Genomic DNA, 15,733 nt, shown 5'->3' on the forward strand with positions numbered 1-15,733 from the left:
AGATTTCTCTTTTATCCATACCATCCAAAAGAAGATAAGGACCTAATGTTACCCACACGGTCCTCACATACTACTGAGACTGCGTGTTATCAGTGTCATGCTACCAAAATAACAAAGTATTTCAACAATACCAATAAACAGCTGATATATTTTATTAACGGTAACATACTAACGTAGAATTTTCAAATATGCAATAAATACAAATAGTTCATGAGACAACGCCCTCATTGTTTACAAGATATAAATATAGAACAATTTTGTAAAAACAGTATGAGGAGAACGTAAACATATTAAATATGTTGCAAAACCAATGTTCAAGGAGAAAGTATGTTAAGAGAAATAATACATATTCTGTACATGTTATAATTCTACGACATTAGGTAAGTAACCGTTTATTAAATTATTCTATGCATCTGCATCAATTCGATTGTAGCAACACTTATTTTGAAAATCATAATACTCAAAGTTCTACACGTGACCAATACATATAGATGAATTAGAAACATCCATTTGACTTGGCAATATCGATGATAAAGGTTATGCACACAAGTTCATGAGGTTTATTTATTTTCCCAGTTTCAGAACACACATTCTTTCTCCATGTTCCGAACACTTTTCACTGACATACAGGGAAAATATTCATAAATTAGATATAATTCTCTAATTTCAAATCTTACAAGTAAACCTACTTTTTTTTTTATTTATTTTTTTATACAATTTCATCAAATTATTAGCTACTTGGACGATTTCTCCTTGGTTTTGTTTTGGTTTGTTTGTTTGTTTGTTTGTTTTGTTGGTTTGTTTTATTGCAACATCAACACTTTTCATTCTAAATTCTTATTTCAGCGATTTGTAGTTCATTGAAAGAAAGTGATATTGCTAAAGGTACTAGTAACTAATATTTGATTAAAAAACATTCAAACAAGTAGTTTGATAGATTTTTAAATCGAAATCTCATTGTTAAGAAATGCTTCCAAGTATAAGTGTTGAAGCGTATTTACTATGAGAAATAACATCTTTTGTACAAAACATATATTGCTGCATTTATATTAGACGTTTTTTTTTGTATATAATCAAGACCTTTCACTCGAAAAAACTAGAACTGGCACATTTTATCTTGAACATTGACAATAAAGCAGCGAGGTAGGCGAACAAACTACCGTGAAGTGCACAGTAGGGCGGCAACCTGTGGAAATCCTTTTGTTGTCCTTTTCGTTTTCATTCCTGCTAAAACAGTGTTTATCTTAAGAATAATGTGTAAGGTCTCGTAAAGCTCAGGCGTTGATATACATATTTAGACACATCTATTAAAACGCGTTGGGGGACAAAAGTTTGCCTGCGCTTTACAATGGGAAATACTGGGAGGTGTGGTGAGAGTTGTATAAACGAATACTGTAAAGTAGACGCATTTTGTCTTTGCAGGAGCAGATCTAACCCCTGCATGGATTGTAGTTATGGTGAGCGCACTTTGCAGGGGTTATGGCTCAAAGACTTTGCTTGCACGCCTTATGAAAGAAGAAAAAGGTCGGCTAATCCTGCATCTTGTTCCCATTAATATCTAAATATTTAAAAAGCTTATCTGCCAAGATGTACCCATACATAATGGCATGCGCACAATGTGCACGTGCATGTTGTAACGAGTGTAAAACATTGACCGGGGTCCTACCCCCTTACTCCAGGAGCCGTACATCACTACATCAGTTCCGGGAACAACTGGTCTGATATAATGCCTGATGAGCTTAGTCGGGGCTAGTGCGTAGCGCAGGCCCTTCAGTAGGAAGGTAACCCCTTGGGCGCTATTTAAATCAAAGAATTTTGCTACACCTGCACCCGTTTCCCTAAGAATATACCTCGATTAGTAACGTAGTCTGTTTGATGCCAATGAAGAATGTGAAATTGACACTACGCACTTCTTCAGCACGTTTCGCATAAAAAAAGAATACCCGTAAGTACTTTGCAACCTTAGCATTTTACTGCGATACCAAATGCGAGGCGATTGCCTAATCTTCAATAGTCAAATGACCGACAGCCGAATAGTGTTGTATTTGCATCATTGCATTAATTTGTCTACTATGACGAGGTGAAAGAGGTGTGGGTGTTATTTGACTAAGCTAAACCGGTAAAGAAAAAACACCACTAGGGCAAAAAGATTTTGAGATTTCGCGTAATACGAAACCTGTTCTTCTTATAGGCATTAGAAAGCCGTGTCCGAAAGACAAGATAAATCGCCATCAACGTGTCCCATCTGGAAAAATATTCTCAAACGTGCAATTATCTTGAAGGACGTCTCTGTTGGTGACATATATACCAGTGCCACCTATCACACGTGGAGGGTAGTAGTAGCACTCAACTCCTTAACTTTGCTGAAGTACGCAGCATTGAGAGCTCTTCGAGGGCGACGCCTGGGACTCTATTCAAACGGAGATCCAAAGGCAACTTGTGTTGTTGAAGGAGGAGACGGCAAAGAACTGGACGCCAGAGTTGTGTTGTTGTTTGTGCTGACCGACAGTCAGTGCTTCAGAACAGGTTAGAACCACCAGTAGATTATTGCCGACATAACCGACAGAACCAAGTTCACTGGCATTCCCGATAAATCGGCTCGGCTACTAAATTTTCGGCGAAACTTATGCCGATTCAAGTGTTACACGAGAGCGAAAAGGGTTCGAAACCGAGCCCCCAACAGCTATATTGGAGGTCATCCAGCTGTCGTGTGTTCATTATGGATAGCAGCAGAGAGGGTGAACAGACCATAGAATTCCGACAAAACAAATAAAACAAACAAATAAATCATCTCGTAGAAAGGTCCAGATTTTACAAATGAACTTTCCTTGAGATGTTTATTTTTGCAATGACCGATTGTGCTAATAAAACCTCAGTTCGAAATAGTAGCTGAAAAAAAAAAGTACTCTACGTGTTTATTTATTTCTTGTTTATTTTTTTGACGACCAACGTTGGTAGGTACCCTCTCTGCTGCTATTAATTTACCACCATACCAAGTTTGATGAATATTTTTCAACGCGTTCTCGCTGTCGTTTTTCCTCATCTGTTTCATCTTCATCTGAATCTTCGGAATTTGTTCTATGTTTCAAGTAATATTCAAGTTCTGATGGTGGGTTTTCTATTTTGGGATTTATGTTTTTTCTTTTTCTGTAATAGTTCATCAAACTTCGATATCGATCTCCACCGCAATTTTTGCAAATCTGATATAATCCTCTAACGCCGTTGTTACATCCAACACAACCTCGTGGACCAGCATGAAGGTTTTTCTTTATAAGATAATTATGTTTCTTGCAATATTCTCCACGGCACCTTTTGTTGCATTTATCTGTTGTTCCTTGACGCAGCCACGCACAGTTGTTCATTATATTAATGATATCTGTTTAATTAAATTTAATTTTATCATCACCACTGTTACCCAAATATTTTATCAATACCCACACGATATCTTGTTCTTGGATCATGTAAATTTATTGTTATAAATCCATGCGGGGTAGCTTGCGCTCGTGAGAAGAAATTTTTGAATTTAATTATATCCATGTCACCACCACACTAAGTTTGATGAATATTTCGCAACGTGTGTGTGTCTACGCCATTAAACACAACTAAAATGTTGCAGTTGTCTCTGATCACCTTCGGAATTTGTGTATATCGTTGAGTAACATAGATCACATCTGTATTTTTATGTCTCCCTCGGGAAAATATTCTGGCTGGATTTGATTGTTTATCTAGCATCACATCGTCGTATACAACTAAATTATTAATAAATCCGTCTATGGAATCTACGGATGGTGCTTCATCAATATCGGTTATAAACTCTATAACATCATTATCTTCATCCAGTAATCGCGCGTTTTCATTGAAATCTTTAAGTACATCATAACATCGCTGATCATCAACGGATGGTGCTATTAAATACAACTTATCCCATTTCAACCATCTCATTATCAGATTAAGTAATAATTGCGTCTTACCCGATCCAGATGGTCCTATGATAATCATTCTGATGGAGTTCGGTAGCGCAGGATGATGCTTAACTGGCTCTCGCTGCCGAGTTGCTGAGAAATCAATTATATCCATATATATTATAACATGAATTTATATTGTTTACGCTGTAGAGTTAAAACTCCAACTATTGATTTAGCTACAGTTACAACAAAAAACAAAAAAATAGCGTACGGTGGAAAATGTTCTGTATGCTGTAGAAAGAAATTTTCATTTTTACCTAATAAGCGCGGTGGTGATATTGCTAATTTGATGTCAAAGTTTCCAGGTGCTCCATGGGCTAAATACAGCGGAGAAAAACATCTACCAGGATATAATTATTGCGGTCCTGGTACTCGACTCGATATCAGGCTCGATAATCAAGATCAACCAAAACCAGGCGAGGAACCAATAAACGCTATCGATCGAGCTTGTCATGCTCATGATGTAGCTTATAAAAGTAAAAATCTACAAGATAGGCATATTGCAGATGTAAAATTAATTCATTCATTAAATTCTATAAAAAATAAAAATATTAGAGAATTATTAGCTAATTGGTTAGTAAGATCCTCGATGAAAGGTAAATTAGCGATTGGGGCTGGTAATTAATAATGGAATCAATTTATTATTCACCGAGAGGATACTGGAGAGGCAAAGCAGCAATTGGTAAACTCGCTGATGCAGCATCGGTTAAACATTCTACTGCTAGCGCGTGGTTGTCCAGGTAGGCAATATGGCAAATTTATCTACCACGTCCTAAACAAATTCAGTACGCGTATTTCGATGTCAGTGTTCCTAATGAAGTTCATCAAGCTGATATTCTGTTTTTACCGCATGATACTGTGCGTGGAAAAACGTACAAATACGCGCTAACCGTAGTTGATGTTGCAAGTAGATATAAAGAAGCAGAGCCGCTATCAGCGAAAACATCATCTGAAGTAGCCGATGCGTTTGAACGAATTTATCAACGAGGACTCGGACCACAAGGTGGTCTACGATGGCCGCAGCTACTACAGGTTGATCCTGGCAAGGAATTTCTTGGTCCAGTATCATCGCTGATGAAACAACATAATACCAAAATACGACGAGGTCATACTGCAATTCATCGTGATCAAGCAATTGTTGAGCGATTTAATCGAACACTTGCTGAACGGTTATTTGGATATCAATACGCGAGGGAATTTATTCAGGATAAAAGATCTCGCGAATGGGTTGCAAGATTACCAATCGTGATAGCTGCATTAAATAATGAGATCACACGAACAACCAACATGAAACCCATTAGCGCGGTCACAAAAAAAAATATACCAACACAACGAAAAGATGCTGGAAAACAAAAAATATTAGGTGACGTCACAGTCAGATATTTATATGAGCCTGGTGAACTTGAAGGTGGTAGCGCGAGAGCAACTGATCCTATTTGGAGTGTTACCACACACAAAATATCTACCGTGACAAGATCCACTGGAAGAAATGTAGGCGTTTCCAGACCTGCAATCTACAGATTAGATTCTGCTGCTCCTCAACGTGGATTTACACGTGAACAACTACAAATAATTCCCGCGGATACACAACTACCACCGCGATCACTCCGGTGATTTCGATCACTTAACTAGCACTAGTGCCAGCACTCAAGGCGCTAGCGCCTCTACGTCGATTACACTCAAGACAGGTTAACATGGTATTTTCTCGTGTATGACCGCGACTATTATCTTTTCTATCTACGGTAAATTGTCTTGAATCATTACTCGAATACCGCCATAACATTATACAATTACAACTTGCGCAATGATTGTTCTGCTGCTGTTTTAACTTAATAATAAATTCAACATCAAGATCAAAGTCACGTTTATTTTTTTTGTCAGATTGTTTGTATCCGATTAATTTTTTTCTTATTATATCATCATCGATGATGTTAAATTTATCAACGATTTCAGGAATTATGATTCTACGTAATTGAGATATATTTCTGACCCTCGATACCGCCAAATAAACTAAATTTGACCACTCGATGCGATCGTCTACAATCCAGACTCGTGTATCAGAAATAGTTAATCCCTGTGACGAGTGGATTGTCATAGCGTATCCCAACACCCATGGAGATTTGTCAGCGTGTATTGCATCTTCAACCACACTGATATCAACGGCGACAATATCATTTAATACGAGATTCTGTTTCCTTGACTCTGTCTGTCCTGGAATATCAACATTAATATTCTGTTTTCGTGTATCTGATGGTCTATAACACAACGGTACGGGTAGTTCTGAATATTGTTCTTTATGCAGCTGAAATAACTGTTGTTGTAAAGCGTCTCTGATTATTTTTCTACTTGCTACGATCAAATCGTTGGGTCTCCATGAGTTCAAAAAATCACTCATTGATGTCTCTGAGATCACTCCACGTATTATTTCACACTGAATTTTGTTTGATTGTAATCTGATTAATTTTTAAAACTCCTTCAAATTTGCATCAAGAGCTCTATGATCATCATCTATTTCTTCGTAATAATCAACGAAATTTTTTAACCAATCATGTGGAGATGGTCCAACAAAGGGCGGCGGTTGACCATGATCGCCACACATTATTATGGCGGTATTTTTTGTCAACAACCAATCAAGAAACATTTTTAATGTATCCAATGACACCGTGCATATCTCATCCCAAATAATTATTTTAGGTATATATTTTTCTCCCATCCGTTCAGGAGTCCATGTATCCCCGCGCCATCGGAAGAAACTATGATACGTACACGATTGTACTTGCCGCTGTTTCATCTCACGTGCAAGTCTATGTGTGGGTGTCAGCACGATTATATCTGAATTTCTAAAAACATTAATCGTTCGAGTTGTTTTGCCGCATCCACCAGGTCCATTGAGATATACTGTCTTATATCTGGTTATTGGATCACTCAACGATGGTGCCTTTGACATTTCTGATATTTTATTACCCTCACGATAAACATCTCTCACTGGAACATCTGCTGATACTGTATAATTGTGTAATAGTTCCTTTTTTATTCTCCACGAACCCCATCGTTCATCATTACTTGTAAATTTCATAACAGGTTCTAAATATTTACTTGAAATATAAAACGAATCCGTCGCGACTCTGACTGCGGTCTCAGGAAATCTATTAATCATCGATAATAAATTTATAGAAACATAAGCCAACATGGAAGATCTTAGATGAGTATATTGCGGGGATACGTCATTTATGTAACTAACGATCGTACCCAATTTTGTTCCGTCGGATAAATAAACACTTTCTCGATTTACAAATATATTTTTCGCTGTTGTGTCAGCGATTATAAAATCGTACTCGGCATCATCTAAAATTAATCGTGCGTGATGTCTTTTATAATCATATGCACCACCTTGAGTAAATTTACCTATAATTTTTCTGCCGAGATCTTTTGCGGTTTTGAGTTTATTAGGAATATCATCTTCGGAAATATCAGGATATTTTTCCTTAAACTCGCTAATAACTTCAGAATCTGACATGGGCAACCAAACTTTGGTCTGTGCATGATATTATATAATTGCCTCACTGACCACCAACGATGTCAGTATCGCACAATCTAGCATATATCGCAACAAAACTATAGGTGCCCAACGTTTTTCACAAAAATGTCTGCCAAACCAAACATAACAAATCTTGTGAAGATTTTCGTTAAACTCGAACGACTCAATACAAGCAAATCCAGTCAGATCAAAATCAGGTAATGGTCCATTAATTGCCACTCGCGTCATCTCGTTTGTAGGGTGACCAAATCTTTCAAAGTACACAGAACAATCTCCGTATCCCAGAAAACTTCCTGGATAACATGCAACCATATCAACCGAAATAACATCATTGTAATTGTATTTGGTATTCCATAATCCGCCATGTCCGTATTCGACGCAACTTGCGCGTACATCCTCGAGTAAATCAAATCGTGTTGGTTTCCATGAATTTCGTTCCCTGGCGAAATGAGCCGCAACAGATGGAACGGTAAAACAATTAGTTAGTAATTTGTCAGTATTTTCCGCGTGCTTGCACTGTAAAAACGTCGCAAGATTTTTCATCTCGTCATGGAGGGATTCTGTGCGATATATTTCACCGTTCGGTTTGACAAACTGATCAAATTCACCCTCCTCATTACTTTTAAATAACCATACCGATACAGGATCGGTTTTACTTATTTCGTTGATAAAATCAAACATACTATCTGTGGGGTAAAATCTAACAGTTCGATCACGTGGAAATATTGTTACTGCGTTAGTCCATGCGTGCGCGTTATGATCGATAATATTTATTGGAGCTCCTTTCGATTTATATTTCGACTGGTACAGTACTTCTCCCGTTATTGTCGCTACGGTTATTGGAAATTTTAATATTTTTCCTAACTCAGCAACATCTTTTATTGTAGCACCGGTATCCCTAACTGAATCAGCCCACGAGTTTATTTTTTCACGCCTTAAATCAGTTAATCCATTTCCACGCATCGCGTTTGTAAAGTGTTCTATTACTCGTTCAGCTACACAATTTAATCTTGAAAATTTCATCGGCGCTAGTTTATCAACGTTAGGTTTTTTATTTATCTCATAAATTCCATAAATAACCGCCGTTACAGGATATGCTCGTTCATAATACGGTTTATCAATACCAGTCAATAGACCCGGTCTGGAATTTTTACTTAATATGATAGTTTTATTATTACCAAGGACAGGATCATATTTGTCACGGATAATCCAACTATCTGTTTCTGTTAATACAATAAATTTTACTCTGAAGAAATATTTTTGATTGCCCTCGTATTCAGCGATGTAGTTAATGATAGTTGCCGCTCGCTTGTCGTTCATTGTAGCGTCCGTGACAAAGTCAGTGTTTCGTATAATCTTGAACGTTGACCATGTATGAGATGCACCATCCGTGTAAAATTCTTTCTTGGCGTCGTGAATTTTCGAGATCAAACTTTTATTTTTCGGATCAACCAGATCTCGCACTGGCAAGTCAGAAGATAATCTGTCAAGGTTGAATTTATACTTAACAGGCCTAGTTTGGGATAATCTCTCAAACTCGTTCATATAATTAAAACAAATATTTAAATAAAGAAAATTATATATATATATACAATGTTCCAATGTAGATGGTTGATGATCGGCTCAGTAAATCGATGCAACAAATCCTGTAGAAAGGAATTTTGTTGGATGCACTCACAAAACATACGACGAGGAAGTCTAGGACCAATACCATGTCTACGGTGTGGTATTGGAGTGCGAGGAAAGACAAAATTATGTGGGAAGTGCGGCGGGAAATGGTTCAGAGAACTTAAAAGATATTATGACAAAAAAAATAATAGCGGTGAAAACGCTATAAAATCCGTGGAGGATTATATATCAAGATTTCAGACAAACAATGATTTAAACATATAATATTATTATAATGGAGCAAAATATATTTGTCCCACATCCTGTCATAACAAACTATGAATCAAATATTAATGGTGTCATCAGACACTGCAAGTTGAAGAAACCAGTTGGCGTTGTTTCTAATACTGGCTATCTAAGGTTCACATGCGAGGGGGGGGGGAAGAAACATTATTTGTGTCATAGATTTACATACGAGTGTCACAAGGGTTTGATCAATGACGGTCTTGTTATTGATCATATTGACGGGGATACTCAAAACAATAATTTATCCAACCTTCGTGTTGTCACATACAGTGAGAATAATACACGTGGAAATACAGGAAGATATAAGACAATCGGAAAGAGGGCGGTAATTTCTACAAACATAGAAACCGGTAAAGAAATTATGTTTCAGTCTATGAACGCGGCTGCGACATATTTTGATATTAACTCGCGTGTGGTAAAATACGTCGCAGATAATATAACCAGATCTACTTTCTCGAAAAAATATAAACAGAAAATTATCTTTAAGTATCAATAACTATCATCACCACATTATTAACTATCATCACCACATTATTAACTATCATCACCACATTATTAACTATCATCACCACATTGAATTAATTTTTTAATTTATGTCACAGTAGGTCCTCCATACACTACTGAATTTTTGATTACATAAGGGAGATTACTTTGTAATATATAGTTTTCTTCGTAGATGGTTGGTTTTTTATGATCGTAATTAGTCAGTTTAACTAATTACATCGTATAGTGCCGACGAACCTAACTCATTAGACTCATAAGTATTATTTATGGTTTTTAAATATTTTCCCATCATACAACACATGATAATGTTATTGATCCGTAGGAAGCTGTGTGTGAAACAGAAACCGTTGCTCATTGTAATCGACCTGCAGTTGTGTGTTCACTGAACTTACATTCTGGAAAGTTCTTTGACTGGTGCATTAATGCCACTGTTATTATTGATTCTCAGTCTACTTGGGAAACCCGCTACAAATACAGAAACTATTATTCAGAAACTGTTATAAATACAGAAACTGTTATTATTCAGAAACTGTTATAAATACAGAAACTGTTATTATTCAGAAACTGTTATAAATACAGAAACTGTTATTATTCAGAAACCGCTACAAATACAGAAACTGTTAAATACAGAAACTGTTATTATTCAGAAACCGCTGTTTAGTGTAAATATTGGTTCCTTAGCTATATATTAACTTCCGAAACATATGTTCGTAACAAGGTTTGATAGCTCGATCAGTATGGTATTGGACTGTGGCGCTCGCGGTCCAGGATCAAACCCCCATGGCTGACAATTTGTCGGTGGTGCGCATAATTGCGATTTTTATAATAGTGGGGGGAACCGCAAGACCCCCCCCCCCCGCTCAGCAAATTCACAACCACAATATTGACTTGTGGTTGATACATATTTTCGTATCACCCACTGGATTAATTATTGTGGGTGTGATTTTGCTGAGCGTATATGTTTGTACTGTCCTTAGTTAAGTTATATGTTTGTTCCGTCCATGCATAATCTGAGCTCGCTAATGCACTCGATAGGGGCTCTTCATTCATTGTATATAACCATTTCATTGTATATATCCATTTCATTGTATATATCCATTTCCTTAGTTAAGTTATATGTTTGTTCCGTCCATGCATAATCTGAGCTCGCTAATACACTCGATAGGGGCTCTTCATTCATTGTATATAACCATTTCATTGTATATATCCATTTCCTTAGTTAAGTTATATGTTTGTGCCGTCCATGCATAATCTGAGCTCGCTAATACACTCGATAGGGGCTCTTCATTCATAATCTGAGCTCGCTAATACACTCGATAGGAGCTCTTCATTCATTGTATATGTTGTGCTGTCCCTGAAACATCCCGACGAACTCGCTAATACACTCGATAGATGTTCTAGGGATATTTTTTTTATTTTAAAGATTTATATATTATATAATGAACCATGAAAATATCAATGATGTAATTGTCGCTATTAAAAAATTGAAAAAAGATGGAATTAATATATCTGATGAACTTAATCCTGAAAAAATAGTTTCTGACTTTGAGATTTTACAAGAACGTAAAACCATGGGGACACACACACTATCATCTGAATACAGGCTCATGAAACGGATTCAATCGGCAATGTTTCAGTCGCTAGCTACCGTGGAAGATGATCATGTGAAGGAGTTCGTTCCTCTTTCTACCGCCGTAGAAAGAATTAAGTCGTTATTATCCCACGAGTATGAGGCAAAGAAAACGATTAGTACTCGCATAAGACTATTAAGAAAAATAATGTCAGAGAGTAACCCCGTTACTGGTGAAACGATCCAGAGTAACCTCGTTACTGGTGAAACGATCCAAGGTAACTTCGTTACTGGTGAAACGATCCAGAGTAACCTCGTTACTGATGATAATGAAAATGAAAGTTTTGGTAACTGGGGTCCATGTCAACGCTGACCACGTGTATTGGTAGTCAAAATCAAGAAAGTTCTAACCTTGTCAAATTTGTTCCTAATAAATTTTATTTATTATAAATTTTATTTATTATAAATTTTATTTATTATAAATTTTATTTTTACTGAGGATTTATTTTTTTTACTAAAATCAAGAAAAATGCACGAACTACTTGATTCTGACGGGGTAGTTGGTAGTCAAAATCAAAGAAAAATGCACGAACTACTTGATTTCTGACGGGGTAGTTGGTAGTCAAAATCAGGAAAATTTAGCAATTTCGTTGCATTTTAGTAAAAAAAAAATAAAAATCTCAGTAAAAATAATATTATTAATAAATAAAATTAATTTATAATAAATAAAATTTATTAGGAACAATTTGACAAGGTTAGAACTTTCTTGATTTTGACGGGGTAGTTGGTAGTCAAAATCAAGTAGTTCGTGCATTTTTATGTTTCTGAGGGGGTAGTTGGTAGTCAAAATCAAGTAGTTCGTGTATTTTTATGTTTCTGAGGGGGTAGTTGGTAGTCAAAATCAAGTAATTTGTACAATTTCAGTAAAAATCAGGAAAATTAATAAATATTATTTTTTTTTGTGATAGAAATTTTAATTTTACCTTCATCGACTAGCTTTTTTAGTTGCCTGGGCCGATTAATTTGTACCAAACACAAATTTGTGCTAGTAATAATAAAATATTTTTTTAAGTTGATCGAATTTGATTCTGAAGATCTACGACAAAAGTCCTTAGACGGAAGTCCTTACGACGGAAGTCCTTACGACGGAAGTCTTTACGACTTTACATACAGATTTATTACAAGCTCTTCTTCACGTATGTCAATCAAGCGATTAAGGTGGTCTGTGAGTTTAAAATTGATTCGCGTTAACATATTATTGTGACACCGCAAATACACGGGATTAGTTGGTTCTTGCACGATTAAATTTCCAGGGGGAACTTGTGGTGTGAACGTGTACAGGATGTATCCTTGTTGAGCCTGATTTGATCTTCCGAGATCTATTTGATAGCTGCCATCGATTACGTCACAAACCAGATTGACCGCGACCGTCGATGTTATATTAACGATCCGCGGGGATACGTGTCTTCCGCCGCCATGTGGATCATTATCATGTCTAAGAACAGTTGGAGGTGGAATTAATTTTCTCCATGCATCGAGTAGTTTAGGAAAAAACTCATCAATGACATCATTGATAGATTTTCTTAACTCGGTTACACTATACCCGGGAAATTTATAATTTGGTACATCGGCTTCTGTTAATTTATATTTTTCTAACCATTTATATACATCAGGATTTTCAGGTGATTTTAAAAGACTAACCGTCGCCTGAACTATTCGGTTATTAATATATTCCATATCTGATATAAGCTGATTTAATATTTCCACACGCGTGATGATTTTTTCACGCGATGACGCTGATATGTCAAAAATATGTTCGTTAAAATATTGATTTAGTTGATCTAGTTGTTTTTTACACTCTTGATTGATTTCCTGAAAATATTCAATAATCGTTTCTCGATAAAAACCCTTAAAATGTCCTGTTTCTCCCGGATTTTTAAAAAACCATGCCTCAATTTCACCGAAGAAGGTAAAATCGTGAAACATTGATTTATTTTTTATAATACGTAGTTGTTCCCCGTATGATGGATTAATTTCATGATATGATTGTCTATCCGTGACATAATCAGACTTTTTCGGTTCTGGTGGTATCGGTGTTATCGGTGGTGATATTTCAGGCCAACCTAGTACGGATCTTATCGTGGACTGATAAATATCAACGGCATAATCAGGCGAGTTTATTTCAACCGTCGAGGACAACGTCGGCTCATGAACATTAATTGATATTTTTGATTCTTTTCCTGTTATTGATTTTATTCTACGCGCAAATTCCTCACTGATCTCTTCAATCTCGTAACTGCCGGTTGGTATTCCAACAACAACCCAGTCAGGTGTTCCATCGGGTTTGTTCTTGTTAGTAAATACGAGCGAATTATTTGCTGGTGTACCATTAAATGATTTTGATCTGATATTTGGCCAGCTGTAATATACTCGTAATTGTGCTAGTGCTATTTCTTTTACTGGAATTGCAGTAGGAAAATTAATACTAAATTCAGGATTAATTGAACTTACCGAGATCATCGTTATCTTTGGCGGAGTTGTGTTGGTCACGATCTGCTGGAGTAATTCTGTCATTATTGATACTTGTTTCTTTAATACCTTCGTCGTATATTTTGGTTATCATTGAAAATTCGAAATCAGATATAATTCCATCACTGAGACTCGCTGATAACAACGAGGATAATTTCGAGTATGCTACCGTCGCTGTATGTAATTTTATTTTGTAATCGGATAATTTTTCGTTCGTACAAGTACATATTTTTTTTGTGATGATACCAAGCACACCTGCAATAGTTGTTGCTGCTGAAATACAGATAGTTACAGCTACTGGTGCCATCGTTGTCAACGCTGATAATATTACACCGGTTTCAGCAACAACAGCGGATACTGAATAAACAATCACATCAACGATAACCAATCGTCGTCGATATTTTTTTACTTTTACTGTATATTGATCAACTTGATCTTTTAGCGCCGCCTGCCATTCACGTGCTTGATTGTACCTGTATTGTGCACCGTCCATATATATTTTTATGCAGTAACCAATTGAGGTGTTTCAGCTACAAATTCCAAACACCACCAGAAGGATGTTGCGGTTAATTTCTTATCATCTGCTTCCAGAATAAATATTTCTTCGGTTCCGCTATTTAATACAACAGATACAACCCCGGAAAACCTGTCTGTGGAATGACGCCATGGAAACGTTGTAAATATTTCAAATTTTGCAGCACTGAACACAGATAGCCTGTACACGCCAGTGACTGTTGCGGTATATTTGATAGTATTATTTTGCTGCGACCATGTTGCAAATCCCGATGATACCGTGCATACGATGTTTGTGATATGCCCGGGAGTTATTGCAGCTGGAATTTTAATCAAATTGGTTTTGTTGACAATCTCAGGAATTCCCGCTACGATGTTTTGCTGTTTTTGTTTGATCGTGTCTAGGTCAGTTTTGATATCAACGAGTTTCATGTCAATGGCGCGTGGAGTACCGAAGAATTTATCTATGGTATCATCGGTTTTTTGAAAATTTCTTCGAAATCTTCCAAAAGCTCCTGCGTGAACGTCATACTCAGCCCGTAACGTGGATAATTTACCGTCTACGGTGCCATAGTTGACATCGACGTATTTTTTTGTTGCTGCGTCTTCGTCAGATGTTGGATCTCTTAAAACTACTATTTTATTTCCGTTCATGCTAAGTTCACCTGTCATTGTGTCACCGGTGTTTCTCACGCGATTAGCAACACTTTTTGCAATTTCATCTCTGATGGTTGCTAATGATACACTTGAATCTCTGATTTTGCCGCTATCAGTAAACACGGGAATATTATCTGTAACTGCACCAAGTACTCGCCGGACTATATCATTCCATTTGATATTGCTGGTTTTTAGTTTACCATATCGATCTTGAAAAATAATAACTTCATCTGGGTCAACTCCAGCAAGGTTCATAATATCAGCAAGGTCATCTTTAGTCGCATACTTTGACAGATCAACGTCGGATTTTATTTTCTTACTAGTAGAAGATCTTCCGTAAATGTCAACCATTATAATAAGATCCGTTGTTTAAAATGCTTTACGCGCAACATATCGGTTGCTTGTATAATCGTGCACGACTTTATGTGGCGGCTTGGATGATTTTGATATAGCGTCGAGTACATTAATTATTTCACGGCCGCATATTGGCGGATCTGTCATTGTTTGTGTGGGTAGCGTTGAATACCAAACTTTGGAACCTCT

The sequence above is a fragment of the Sinohyriopsis cumingii genome, chromosome 10 (genome assembly GCF_028554795.1).
Source record: "Sinohyriopsis cumingii isolate HCF-2022 chromosome 10, ASM2855479v2, whole genome shotgun sequence".
In the NCBI taxonomy this organism is placed as follows: Eukaryota; Metazoa; Mollusca; class Bivalvia; order Unionida; family Unionidae; genus Sinohyriopsis; species Sinohyriopsis cumingii.